Source organism: Fundulus heteroclitus, chromosome 1 (assembly GCF_011125445.2).
Source record: "Fundulus heteroclitus isolate FHET01 chromosome 1, MU-UCD_Fhet_4.1, whole genome shotgun sequence".
Lineage (NCBI taxonomy): Eukaryota > Metazoa > Chordata > Actinopteri > Cyprinodontiformes > Fundulidae > Fundulus > Fundulus heteroclitus.
In genome coordinates, this window is record NC_046361.1 from 17,040,109 (window position 1) to 17,055,062 (window position 14,954).

Sequence of the window (14,954 nt, forward strand, 5' to 3'; positions counted from 1 at the left end):
AAGGCAATTGTTAAACGAGTTAAACAGTGTAACTAGTCCTAGTTCTGATTTACCAGAGGATATTTAGGAAACGGTAATCGTGGAATGGGGTGCTCTGGCTAAATGAGATCAAATTTGAAGCTCCAGGCCTACATGCAAAATGGAAAGTGACTGCACATCTCCCTGAGCACACCATCCCCAGAGTAAAACACGGCAGTGGCAGCATCATGCTGTGCGGACGCTTTTATCAGCAGCGACAGGGAAGCTGGTGAGAGTTGATGGCAAGACGAGCCATCTTTATTAATGAGCGCTGTAAAAACAGCCAGTACTGACCTAAGTGCTGACCAGAAAAACTGGTTAAAATAAATGAATACAGCATTACAATTTAAAACAAAACAAAATAAGGATTTCATGTAGAAATAAAATCCTAGTAAAGGTAGCAACTGGGAAATACAACATAGGCAGGAAGAAAATAAAAACTAAAATGTGTATATTGAGCAGATTTAAAACTGTCAAGAGGATTTTCTAAACTGCAGCGGCAAAGCCATCCATAATTTTGGGTGACGCAATAGCAAAAGCCCGATCTCGCCTAGGCTTCGGCCTTCTCCTTGGCACCTCCAGCAACAGCTGGTCAGCTGATCTGAATAACTAAGAAGTGGAGTGCAGGTGATGGGAAGAGCGATAGACCTAATACTGGACTTGGATTAAGCTTTTCTCCCTTAATAAAAATCATCAACTGCTTTTTCCATTTGTTCAGCTTATTTTTTTTTCTGAGTTTGATGATCCGACACATTTAAGTGACCAGCTTATGCTTGTATACTACAAAATATTTTTCTCCTACACTTTCTGCATCTAAGATTTATAGAGGCAATGGAGATGTCTTGGGGTGTTTTGTCCTACTACCCACCTTAATTGCTTTAACTGGTCACTAGAGAGTTTTTGGATCAAAGCTTTTAATTACTCTCCTGCAGCTGTTTTAGTCTAAATCCTCATCTTTTTTTACAAAAATTGTGTATTCATGTGAACCTCAGTGTGCGGGATGTGCATTTCAGCGATGTTCATGCACACAAATCCCCTCCTAGCATTTTCTAAAAGCAGCGTTCCTGCTCTGGGCGGCTGCTGAACAACGGCTCCTTCCAGGTGAAAATGAGAACATTTGACGCGCCAAGGTCACTGGAGGAGGGTTTGCCTGTATACGGCTTCGACTGCTGGGCCGAGCGAAGCGATGGCAAGTCATAAAGCACTTTGTCATCACCGGCGGTATAAACTTACAACAATCAAGCGGGATCATGCCCCCTCTCTCCCAACCCTGTGTGGCCTGTGTCTTGATGTTCCCTTGGCTTCGTTGCAGAATCTCTTTTTGAACCTGAACGAGCTGTGCTCCTTATTGACAGGCAGAGGAAGTTGCTGTTAAGGTCCAAGGTGTGGGGGATGGGGGGTGTTGGGGGGCTGATCTGACTGGCAGTATTTACGAACGGTTGGACAATGAGCCATGAGGGGCTCGGCAGTGAGCCGGGATGCAGAACGGCCTCGTTCTACGCTGGTGCTCAGATTGGATTATCCTAGGAAAGGTCTGCCAGCCTGCTGCAGGTTTGCAGCTGCAGGCCATGCAGGGGCAACAGGTGTGCTCCCTGCCGACATTTGTTTAGATTACACTAATCACAGGGCTCGACTCAGGGAGCACCTGAAGCATCCTGCTAACAGGCAGGACGACACTGGGAAGGCGGGGTGAGAAAACAACAAAAAGGGAGGGTTTAGGTTTATATTTTAAACAACTTCTTTAAACAGCCAACTTCGAAAGAAAGACAGCAACGTTTGCTGACTTTATACATTTTGATTTCAGAAAGCTGAAGCTGAAGGGAGACAGTGAACCCAGATTAAGGGTGTCCAAAGTGCGGCCCATGGGCCATTTATGGCCACTGGATTGCAATTTAAGAACAATTTGGTCCACCAGCACAGCTGGCAAGCTGGCTTCTTATTTTTAATTAGGGTTAATTTATCACAGACGGTTTAAAATTTTCTTACAATTTCCATCATGGGAGAAGAAGTGGAGGTGTTTGAGGAATATAAATACCTCGGTGTTCATCTGGACAACAGACTGGACTGGAGACGCAACAGTGAAGCCATCTACAAGAAATGACAGAGCAGACTGTACTTTTTGAGGAAGCTTAGGTCCTTCAAGGTTTGCAGCAAGATGCTGTATATCTTCAATAAGTCTGTTGTTGAGAGTGTCATCTTCTCTGCCATCATCTGATGGGGCAGCAGCATCAGAGCCAGGGACCTAAAAAGGCTCAACAGCCTGATAAAGAAGGCTGGTTCTGTTCTGACAACTGTGGAACCTCTGGACATGATGATGCAAAGAAGGATTTTTCATAAAATCAAAAAAATTATGGACAATCCTGAGCATCCTCTTCATGACATTGTCATTGGTAAACACTCTATTCAGTCAAAGGCTTCTTCAGATTGGTTGTAAAATGGATCTCTACAGGAAATCTTTCCTGCCCACAGCCATCACCATCTATAATAACTCTTTGACCAAATGAGTTACACCAGCATTTAATTTCCCTCTGGGATAAATAAAGTATTTTTCAGTTTGAATTTCATTTGAAATGTTAGCTACTACTGAAAGAATTTGTCTTTTAATAACCACACTTTTCAAATTCTCTTTAGTTTCATGATAAATAGGGCAACATCTATACAATGACTTTGAATCAAATGCAGACTAAAATGTGCCTTTAATTCATTTAGTAAAATTTGTCTTAATATAGCAAGTGTTTTCAAAGAAAGACTTGGGGGATCGTAAGGTGGTAGTGCTCTGCATCCAATCCTTTGTTTTCAAATATCTTTGGTGTGAGCATTAATCCTAAACATTATTTGTATCTCCTGCATTGGTAAATGAATGTTGTAGAATTTGAGCAACAATCACAGCTGGTTTCACTTATCACGGTTAAGGTCAGAGTGTGTGTGTAAGGTTTATCCATAAGAAAAATGCTCAATAGTGGTTGTGACGAACCAAAGACCCCCCCGTCCCCCCCGCCCGAGCGCCTGTATTTCATGCTTTGTTTTTGCTGTTTTTGTAAGTAAATGAAGTGATTTTGTGTATATTTCCAATAACATGACCACGTGAGCAGAGGTACAATACTGTGTATGTGCGCAGTGATTAAATAAGGAGAAGCAATGGAGCCAGTGGAGGAGTAATACCAAAACCTGTAGGTCACATTGGTCTGTTGGCTCTTACGGTAGCCGTGTCCATTGTCGGCATCTTGCTTTCTGATATTTCAGCGGTACAGCCGGTAAACGGCATGTAACACCTAATTATGTAATAACGCCGCAATATGTAATAATGTAATACAATCGGGCTTCGAAATGTAATAAAACAAAATTGAAGCTGCATTATGTAATAATAGACGCAAAATGTAATAAAATCCTTGAACACATTTTGCAGTACTTTTTGCCATATTATGTAATAACATTATTACATTTTGTACAGATTATTACAAAATGCAAAAAAAAGCAACAACTTACCGGCTAATGCTGGGGGTTTAAAAAGTACATTGCGGCCTTAATGGAAAACTTGCCACTGATAGCGTTTTTTTGTTAGTTTTTTTTTTTTTTTGTCTTCTGCAGAAACCCATGAATGAGTTTAACATCTACTGAAAAAAGTTTAAAAGATTTTAATGTGTAGTATCTAGGACATGATCGCTATCACAAATGTATTCATTAGGAGGAACACAAACACTGGTTTGTGATCATTTATTAATGCATAATGCACCACATCATTACATCCCTCAACATTTAGTAATAATCTAAAGAAACTTAATAAACATTTAAGTTTTAAGGAAATAAAAAGTTGTTTTGTAATCTCGTGTTTGGGTCAGTGTGTGTCCAACAGTGTGAATAAATAAAGTGTATTTTTTTTATATTGATTGTGTTGTATTTCACCTGACACTCACTGTTGCTCTCTTCTTTTGTATTCTCCAGCTGTCTAAACATGCACATTTCCAACTATCCGGCACTGATGTGCAGTGAAAGACGGCCTTTAAAAAAAAACCCTGAAAGACCGCCCATTTGACCTTGTCCTTCATAATTGGCACGGATTGTCATAGCGAAATACAATCACTGTTTTCACACTCACGGAAAGAGGAGGGCGAGTGAGAAAAAAAGTCATCCCTAAATTCCCCTCGGTGGACGCCCCGATGTCTTGTTTTGGAGGGTCTGTGGTACACTGAATTCTTCTTGTAACAGAAACCCAAAGTGAATGATAGACTTTTACTATTATTAGCTGCAGCAGAATCTCCCCAACCTTTGCTTCTTCCATACTGCAAATATCACATTGCTGATGTATTCCATATTAAATTACTGAGTTTTAACTGAGCGCTGGTGTGCAGTGTCTGTTATCAGCAACCATAATGTGGAAGATTAGCGCACACATGATGGCCACCTGTTGCCCCGCTCTGGTTTATGAAGGTCACAGCTGTGATACTGAAACGAGTCTTTTTAAAGGCTGTCGTCAAGTTGATCTGAGCCTGGCAATATACAAAAGTCATTCAACAGAAATAAATCGCACAGTGATGTATTTAAATGTTATATGCTTTTATTTGGACACCACCCCCAAAAACTGCTGAACTTTCCCCTAGTTGGTATATTTTTAGATCCTAAAAAAGTTACTAGGCATCTAAAGAAATGCAGTGCTCACTTTCCGTAGTAAAGGTCAATGTTCGTGATTCAAAAATTAGAAAGAGACTGGGCAAAAATGGTATCAATGAGAGAGATCTAAGGCGAATTCACTGCTGCCCAGAAAATAACACAAAAGCCTATTTTACATAATGCAGTGTTCTGCTTAAAGGGATCTTTTAATGTTCTATGGAGAGAATATGAAGTGTCAGTATCTTGTGTGGTAGAAAGTCATCTGAACAACCTCAGTGTGGAGAAAATTAGATTAGTTTGTCATGGCTTGTCAGTGCATCTGTGCAAACACTGCATTGTGAACCTTTAGCTCGACCAACGGCAATAATATTCTATGTGGGGCGACTGTGGCTTGATGGGTTGAGTAGTTGTCTGGCAACCAGAAGGTTGTGGGTTCAATTCCAGCTTCCCCTTGCCACATGTCGATGTGCCCTTGGGCAAGGCACTTAACCCCAAGTTGCCTACCGGGCTGTGTCTCGGTGTATAAATGTGTGCGCGTTAGTGAGAGCGACTGGGTGAATGTGGCTATAGTGTACAGCGCTTTGGGTGGTCAGTATGACTGGAAAAGCGCTATATAAGTTCAGTCTATTTACCATTTACCATGTAAAACACAGGCTGCAAAACTGCTACATGCAACCTGGCAGGGTGAATATTGGACACACTCTCCTAGTACATGGTTAGACTGCTCTTTAAAGGGGACATATGCTTTTTAATACCTTCCCTTTTACATTGAAATCATTCAGTTGTTATCTATTACCCCGTTTACACTACCCTTTTTTAAACTGTGCCGAGAACGGTCTGAACTCGGTAACTGAGGTAACTATCGAGTGTAAATGGATCGCAAACTGAACCGAACCGTGCCAGACACAACCGTACTGCGCTAAATCTAGACCAGTTCGATAGTAGGGCTCGGCCCGGTTTTTCAGGGGCACGGTTCTCGGATAACAAAGAGCGCATGAGCAGACCGCGTCATCTCCTTACAGTCAGCGGACTAATTTTGCGGTTTCAGACATTCACAAAAATACTAGCTTCTCTACTGTGCCATACGATTTCCAGCGATGATTCTGCTTAGCAGTGTGATGAACCTCAGCGTCTGTCGTTGTTTCCGGCCTCTGTAAGCCCTGATTAGATGTTTGTTTGTCTTATCCACTTCCCAAAAGCCGATTCCGTCAAGTAAAGTCTTCCTGAATGTTACGGGCGCCGCCATTTTGATTTGCTTGAGTCCGTCCTTCAATCCTAGAGAGCAGTAGTACCGCGGATGGTCACTAGGAGGCGAGGAACCGTGCTAGCTTGATGTGTAAACAGTCGTCAGAACCAACCTCGGCTTGGTTAACTGATCCAAGCTCAGTCCGAGCTCGGCATGGATCGGTTTAACAAGGGTAGTGTAAATGGGGCTTATATATAGCGGAAATGCAATACTTTGATCTGAATTCCTCATTAATGTTGCACTACAGCCCCTCTTTTACCCCTGTTCTGAGGTGTGTCTGAGAGCAACTTGTTTTGTTGCCGTCTCTTTAAATTCAAATGAGGCACTTTACTCCCCTCTAGGTCACAGAGCGTTCCCTGTATGCTGGGGGTGTAATGAAATGTGTGGGTTAATATACCCAGAAACTGAAATTTTTCATTCATCCACTTGTAGCTTTGGTATCCTTCAGCTTGGTCTGCAAAATCCTCACAAATAAATAAATAAAAATTGAGGATTTGCAAAATTGATGAGCAGGAAGTCCATGACCTTGTTTAGCAGCTCCACAGCAAATACTGTGACATAATTGTTTAAAATATCTAACAGAGAGTAAAAAGAAAACCTGAACAGTTTGAAACATATGACCCGAACAGAATATAAAGATATCTTTGCAGCACCTGCAAATACTACATTTAACTTTTTTGCACTCCTGGAAGCTCCAAGCAAACAAAAAAGTTTAAGTTTAAAAATTTAAGGGCTAAATGTGGATATTGCGTGAGTTGACCCCTTTACTTTAGAACTAGCTTAATTTTCCGTACCATAGACTCAAGAAGGTGACAGAATTATGCCTTTAGATCATTTGGTCAACACTGACATGATAACACACAGTACTACAAATTTATCAGCTGCACATCCATGAAACAGATCCTTTATTCTACCAAATCCAGTAGGTGCTCTGTTGGGGTGAGATCTGGTGACTGTGAAGGCCACTGAAGTACAGTGAACTCATGTCAAGAAACCGTGACATGTTGCATTATCCTGCTGGAACTGAGCATTGGCAGGTGGCTTCCCTGCAATCATAAAAGGATGGCCATGGTCAGCAACAATCCTGAGGTAAACTGTGCAGATTAAAATGTTCTGCTTTTGTAAAGGTGCCCAAAATGTGTCAAGGAAATCTCCCCTACACCACGGCAATACTAAAATCAGAATAAGCTGTGTATGTGGTTCAGAGATGATATCTCGCGTACTCTGGTAATAATGCATGATTGTTCGAGGTACTGTTTTATCCTCTTGCACTAGTCTGTTCAATTTCCTCTCACCTCTGACGTCAACAGGTCATTTTCTTCCACACAACTTCCACTCACTGGATTTTATTTCTCTGTTGAAGACCACAATTGGTAAACAAGAGTTGTTAATCAAAATTCCACTAGATCGAAATAAAATTAACTAAAATGATCTAAAATGCTCGGATTAACCCGTCTGACACCAACATCCATGTTGATGCTCGGCTTGAACTTCAGCACATCGTCGTTACAAGATGAAGGAACAACAGTGTAAATAATTACTGTCTTCTGCATGAGGGCCATCTTCCCTCTATTGCAAAGAGGACTGTCATTTGAGGATTTATAAAAAGTTGTTTTTTTTGCTTGACCTACTCTGCACATTGTTGAGAGGGTTGGAAAGTTGTCAGTACATTTAAAGATTAAAGGGCTAATAAACATGTTCACATGGGGTAGGAAACAACTGGACAAGGAAATATGTGGTGCAGTACAAGTCAAAATCCAATAAGCAACACCCAAATAAAAGAAAAACAATATACACTGTACCACTAGAAATATAAAAGTTCCTGCTTTGAAATTCTGACAAGACAGAAGTTGTAATCTTTGGACCAGAGTCTTTAAAAAATAAACTTCTTATTCAATCATTTATTATGGATGCCATTAACTTGGCCTCTGGTACTAAAGTTAAAAAAAACCTTTTTTGACCACGAGATGTCATTTAAATCCCTTATTAAACAGGTTTCCAGAGTTTCCTTTTTTCACCTTAGGAATATTGCCAAAATTACAAATATTTTGTCCAGGAGAGAGGCTGAAAAACTAGTCCATGCATTTGTTTGACTATTGTAATTCTTTACTATCAGGAAGTCCACAAAATGTTGTTCAAAACGTTCAGCTGATCCAAAATGCTGCAGCAAGAGTTCTGATGAAAATCAACAAGAGGGATCATATTTCTCCAATTTTAGCTTCCCTTCATTGGCTTCCTGTTAAATGAAGAATATAATTTAAAATTTTCCTTCTCACGTATAAAGGCCTTAATAGTCAAGCTCCATCATATATCAGAGCTCTGATTACCCCGTATGTTCCTAACAGAGCACTTCAATCTCAGACTGCAGGTCTGCTGGTGGTTCCTAGAGTCTCTAAAAGTAGAATGGGAGGCAGATCCTTTAGCTATCAGGCTCCTCTCCTGTGGGACCAACTCCCAGTTTTGGTCCGTGAGGCAGACACCCTGTCTACTTTTAAGACTAGGCTTAAAATTTTCCTTTTTGACAAAGCCTAAAGTTAGAGTGGCTTCGGTTACCCTGAGCTATCTCTATAGTTATGCTGCTATAGGCTTAGACTACTGGAGGACATCAGGGTCTATTTTTCTCACTCTGCTAAGTTCTCCTACTGTTCTCCAATTTGGGTTAGTGCTGGGTTTATTGTTATTTCAACTTTTAATGTTTTATTCTCTGTCATTTTTTTCTTCATAGTAGGTACACCTGGTCTGTTGTTCTGTTAGAGGTGATACCATCCAGGGGAGGCAGATCATCTGCTATTACCATATAACATAGAAAGGATTCCTGGGTCAATGTATACTTCTGTGCTTTTTGTGTCTCTGCTTTGTCTTCCCTAACCCCTGGTTGTTTGAGGCAGATGGCCGTTCACACTGAGCTTGATTCTGCTAGAGGCTTTCCTCCCTGTTAAAGGGGGAGTTTTCCTCTCCACTGTCTTTTTGAGGAGTGTAGAAATGCATTATCTTTGAGTCACCAAGCTACACTGAGAACAACTAAAAAATGAGAAATTACCCTTAGGCAACTGATAAGTGGTTGGTGAGACTGTTGTTCGACATCACTGGATGGTGGTGTGTAGGATGACTCTGATGGTGAGGAAGATGAAGAGGACCAAAGGCAAAGCAGAGGACAGTGTGATGGAAGCTGAGAAAGGAAGAAAGTTGTGTGGCTTTTAGGAAGGAGTTGAGACAGGCTCTAATTTGGTGCTTCCAGATGACTAGACAACTACAGCTAATGCTATCAAGGAGACAGGTAAGAGAGTACTTGGTTTGTCTTCTGGAAGTAAGGTTGATATTGAGCCTTGGCGGTGGAACCAGGGGTGTGTTTGGAGAAAGAGATCAGCTAAGAAGTGGGACACTGTGGGGACTGTCAGGAGTACAGAGACATGCAGCATAAAGTGAAGGCAGAGGTAGCTAAGGCCAAACAAAGAGCATAAATTGACTTGTATGGTAAGCCGGACAATAAAGAGTACTTTGAAGAGTTGATGAAATGAGGAAAATGAGAGAGAACAAAGAGCAGAAGAAGCAACCACTGTGGATCAGGAAGTAGAACATTTTAGTAAGAATGAAGTAAGGAAGGCATTGAAAACACTGCAAAAAAGGAACTAAAGTAAGTGACATTTTCCTTAAATGAGTGTATTTTTCCTGCATTTGCACAGGCAAATTTAAATGATCTGCCAATGGAATGAGACTTTTGCATGTAAAATAAGCGAGATGCAGATTTCGGATCGTGCGGTGCATTATGGGTAAGTTATTATTATTTTTGGTTATCAAACAATATTCAAAGATCACGGAAAGCAAACTATGACTCTCTTCGACACAACGGCTGTCAAAAGACGTGCAAATGCAATGCAATGCAATGTGCAACTCACTTATTGGAACAACTTTCATCCTCTTAGTACAAGTGCAGTATATCTAACTATCTTATTCTAGGGGTCAAATACTCATTGTATTGGCAGATAATCTTATTTGCCTGCTCAAAGTAAGGACAAACACACTCATTTCAAGAGAATTTAACTTATGTTTTGTCTCCTTTTTGCAGTGGATAAAGTCAAAAGGCAGCTGGTCCTAATGGAGATTTGATAGTTTTAGTATAGGAAAAGTTTAATCTGATTGAATGTCAGACAGAGGGAAAACAGGCCATTTGCCTTTCATACAGTGTATGTAAATATCTGGTTTCAACTGTAAGTACTGATTAGGGTGGCATACTTTAGATAATACCAAGGAGCGACTGTTTGGTCATGTGTACTAAACCTACTACAATGTCTTCTAAAAGCAAACTATTTCATTTTAACTCAGTTTGCTGCTTTGGATTAAAAATTTCCGACAACATATTTAATAACTTGAGTATGTAATAAATATTTTCTGCATTGCTTTTGCCCCATAACCAAAACACTGTGTTCTTTTATTCATGTTCTATAACAAAGAAAGGAGATAAATTATACTTTCCACCACGTCCAACCATAAGTTTTACACCGTTTTTTTTAAGGTGACTGATACTTGGAGGAAGTTATTAGAGCAGATTAACGTATATACATACATGCACGCTATAAATTCCTAATTTTCCTGTTTCTGCAAGCAGATGAACCACTCCCGGGCACTTCCTCGTCTTTTTCTTCCCTAGAAAAATTACGGCTGAAAGGCTTTCTCGTCATTAACATAAAAATGAGTCACACGGGTGTCGGTGCCAGAATGAAACGGTTTTACGGCTCTCTTGAACGCCGTCTTTTTCTATGTTCGAGTCGTCGTTGAGCGGCAGAAACACCATGTTGGACTATTCCAGCTTATTGTCAGCCAATATGCCAGGCTTTTTTTTTTTTCCCGAAAGAAAATGATCCTGTTCCCCTCGGACTCGTGTCAAATTAAGCAAATTTACAGCTTAGTGCTTAAGAAGTTCTCTGTTTGCCAAGAAGGCAGGAGAAGCAGCGGCAGAAGCAGTAGCAGGCCTTGGGTTCTGCGCTGTGGCAGCTGAAGTGCAGCGAAAATCACTCTGCCCTCTCACACACAGAGAAAGAGAGAAAAAGAGATGGCCCCTCCGACTTTTTTTTTTTTTTTTGCTTTTAGCTCTCTCATTTTGGATCAGACTTATCAAGCGATTAAATGCTCTCCCCACTCAACTCTGAAGACCTCTGGTCCAATTCTGCAGCAAACTACTTGAAATGTAATGAGCCACGTGGCTACGGGCCAGCACGGATCAACCGTTTCGTGCACGTCTTCCTGGTTGCTGCCTGCTGCTCGATGTTTGTTCTCCCCGCGGGGCTCTGTTTAATTCTGCCGATGACTAATCTACAGTAATAGTAAAACCACAACCAAAGTAAAACAAATAGAACACAATGTTTGGTATTTCTCAGTAAACATTTATGTAACCGAATTGACAGGAGGCTCATTTTTCACCCGCTGTTTAAAAGGGGCCCCCTGTGCTAATCTTTCCACTGGATTCTGTTTGTTTTTGGGGCGCATGACAACTGAGCGCTTACCAATAACATCCCATGCGAATGTGTCTATCTGAAACTGTGTTTTGTTCCCCCGAAGCTGCAATTCTCCCAAATTTTTGCTTGAGAGACGTAGCCTTAAAGACCATGGGCGTCCACCACCTGTCCTCCGTGGGCTATGAGGTCCTGCAGCTTTTAGATCCGTCCCTTCTCCAAGACATCTGAATCAAACGGCTAAGCATGAAGTCAAGTCGTGTCGCGTCCTGCCAATTACCAAACTATTTAAAGCGAGCATACATCTACAAGTTACAGCACACCAGCTGTACAGGACTGAAGTTTGATATCCCTCCATTAGGATGATCAGTTTTTAACCAAAACTGTTCCTCCCAGAAATCGAAAAATGTCATGTAATCCAATTATTTACGAAACGTGGACCAAATTCAGGACAAACTGGATTATTCCTCTCCGGGATCTTAAATATTCTTGCCAGGGAGGATGTCAGGGTTCTGAGGCCCATAAAGAAGCGGGAGTGACCTGCAGCTCTGCAGGGGGATTGGTCGACAGGACAGCTAGTAGTTGTGCATTCCACAAAAAAGGAAAGCCTTCGAGGAGAGAAAAGCCAATTATAGTTCTTTTTATAATTTGTCCAGTAACCACGCTGAATACAGCCATCACTTGGAAGAAGATGGTCAGATGAGATCATAATGAACGTTTCTGGCCAACAAGCACACCTCTATGTGTGGAGGAAAACTAACATGGCACCTCACCTTCAGAAACCATCTCTACAGAGAAACATGATGATGGCAGCATGATGCTGTGAGCATGCTGTTCTTCAGGAGGGACAGAGAAGCTGCCAGGAGGTGACAACCCTACAGCCAGCGCTTCGGTGGGATTAGTTAGATGAGTGCATATTTCTGTGTTAGAACGGCCTGGTCAAGGTTCACGCCAAAGTCCAATCCAAGCTGACTTATCTCTCGCTATCTCTCCAAAGGGACAATGGGCAACAAAGGGAGGTTCTGCGTACTATTAGACATTAAATTAGACATGGATGGACTTTGCTTACTAAGTGACTGAGAGGGCGGATGACAGTTGGTTGCACCGTGTTTTATTTAGCGGGGTCAGATTGAAGGGGACTGAAGAATCGTTTAGAATTTTTAATTTGTAAAAGATTTTGAAAGCCACAAATTATTTTCCTTTCATTTTACGACATGCACCACTTTTTGCTGGTCCATCACGTCTAATCCAGAAAAGGTACAATTTATAGTTAGTGGTTGTAAGGTGACAAAAAAAGCTACATTGGATTTGAATACTGAAGGCACTGTATGTTCAACAAGGTCTCGTGAATTTGAATAGCTGTACAAAATTTACAGTTATCTAAAAATAAACAATAAATTCTGCCCTGGAATAAACTCTGACACCAGTGTGGACATGAAAACAAAAAGGAATGAAGCTTTTCAAAGAAAAACAATTAAAATGTTGTGAGTCATCACCACGGTGATCAGATCAGCAGTTTCCAGCTGCTTTGTTCAGTTTCGCGTGTGTGTGTGTGTGTGTGTGTGTGTGTGTGTGTGTGTGTGTGTGTGTGTGTGCGCGTGTTGGGCCTAGGGTTTAATCCAGTTTCTCTGGTTTTCAATGGTAAAAACACACTAGCCTTGTTTGTTTTCATCAACTGAATGTTCCAGTAAAAGCTGTGAGAAAACCTGGTTTGTTATCTGTATGCTTTCCGAAAATGCTTTGAAAGGTGGGAAAAAGTGTTCCCAGACAAGGAAAAAAAAATAAATGCAGGTATTGCGCCGGCTCACTCAAATCAGCATACATCATATCTTTAAAAGATTACATATTTGTTAAGAAACTAGATAAATGAAGTCACGGAAGAACATGAAGTCAGTTTTTCTCTGACTGGTGGCAGCTGCGTCAGAAAAAAAAAAAAAAAAAGCTCCCTTGGTGTGGTTATGCATAAATGTGGAAACTATAAAATGGCCGGAAATCTTATTTTTTTTGTGGGCCAATTTCAGCGTTTGATGTTTGAAGCCATCTCATGTTGTATGTCAGACTTTCCTTTTGCAAAAATTTTTCCACATACAGGGAATTTCTTATTTTGGCTGCCGATTTTAAAGTCTTACACTTAAACACAACATTTTGCAGACTGCCACAGAGGACGGTGCTGTCTTAAGTGGCCTCCCCCCCCCATCCCCACACTTTGATCCCAGATCTCAGATGCCACTAATATCACAGACCTCTGTCACACATATTCAAGAGGCGCATATGTAGGAGCAGAGCCACATAAGGCAAAGCCACATGTTTCGGAGGTGCCTGCATCCAATAAGGTCTTGTTAATGGTAAATTGGATGAGTGTGCGTCCAATTCTCCATTTCCTCCGAGGTGTCTCAGCAGCAACAGCTGCTACCAATGGCAAAGCTCCTTTTTCTTCCCCTCACAGCTCCCGCTTCTTTTTCACAGTGTGACTGAGGTCTTTCCAAAATAAGCCAATACACATATGCAAAAATAGATCAATGAACATCTATTGCAAAGGGCAGGGGATTTAAAGAGAGTTCTGACAGGGGCAGAGCGTGGAGAGAGAGATGAGAGACACATCTCATCCAAAATCTTGAACTATAAATGGTCCAATGAAGCAGTAAAATGAGCAGGGCAGACGCGTTATATATAAGCAATACTCTGGATGCTTCACACCTGTGGGGCAACAAAGATATTATAAGTCATACACTTGATACAAAACGCCTCTCTTGTTTTTATAGGTTGACCTGGATGGCATTATGTTTTAGGCCTAAAAAAATATACACAACGAGTGATTCAAACATCAGCTGCAGCCATCACACTGGCTAAATCAGACAGCTGTTCATCTGTAAGGAGATACCTGTCATCCTCGCTGAGAACAAGTTCAACGTTTTATACGGTTTAGCCCAAAATGATATATATACCGCCAGCAGATTTAAATCTAACTCAACTAATAAGTTTGTTTCTGCTAGGAGACGGGACAGGCGCCTCATGAAGGATAAGACAATTATGTAAAAGGAGTAGCACTGTGAAAAAAGAAGAAGTTAAAGTTAAGACTGTGGGTGAGCCCCTCCAAAGCTTTTGTAAGAACTAAAAAATGTGCTTTAAAATCTTTCAATTGACCCGGACAAACCTAAATTTGTCAGAGTCGTGACTAAATCTAGGCTCATCTGTATATTTCAAGTATTTTGGAAATAGTTTATTCTTAAATTACAGTCTCTCAGACGGAGTATGACATCACTCTAATCAAGGTTTTTCTACTGTATGTCTTCCTTTCACTCAACTTTCCATAAGATATGCTTGGATCCAGCATTCCGTAAACAGCCAGCTTCATAAGCAATGTGGCTTTGGTATTTACCCCTTGATGCTGAGGGTTTCAGTTTACCCAACAACTCTTAAAAGGGGACATATCGTGCCCTTCCTTTTCACATTGAAATAATTCAGCTGTGGTCTATATAAAGTAGAACTGCAATGCTTTGGTCTGAATTCCCCATTATTGCTGCCCCACAGCCCCCTTTTTACCCCTGTTCTGAGGTTCATCTGAGAGCATCTTGTTTTGGGACTGTCTCTTTAAATACAAATGAGACACTTCACACCCCGCCCCTCTCCAG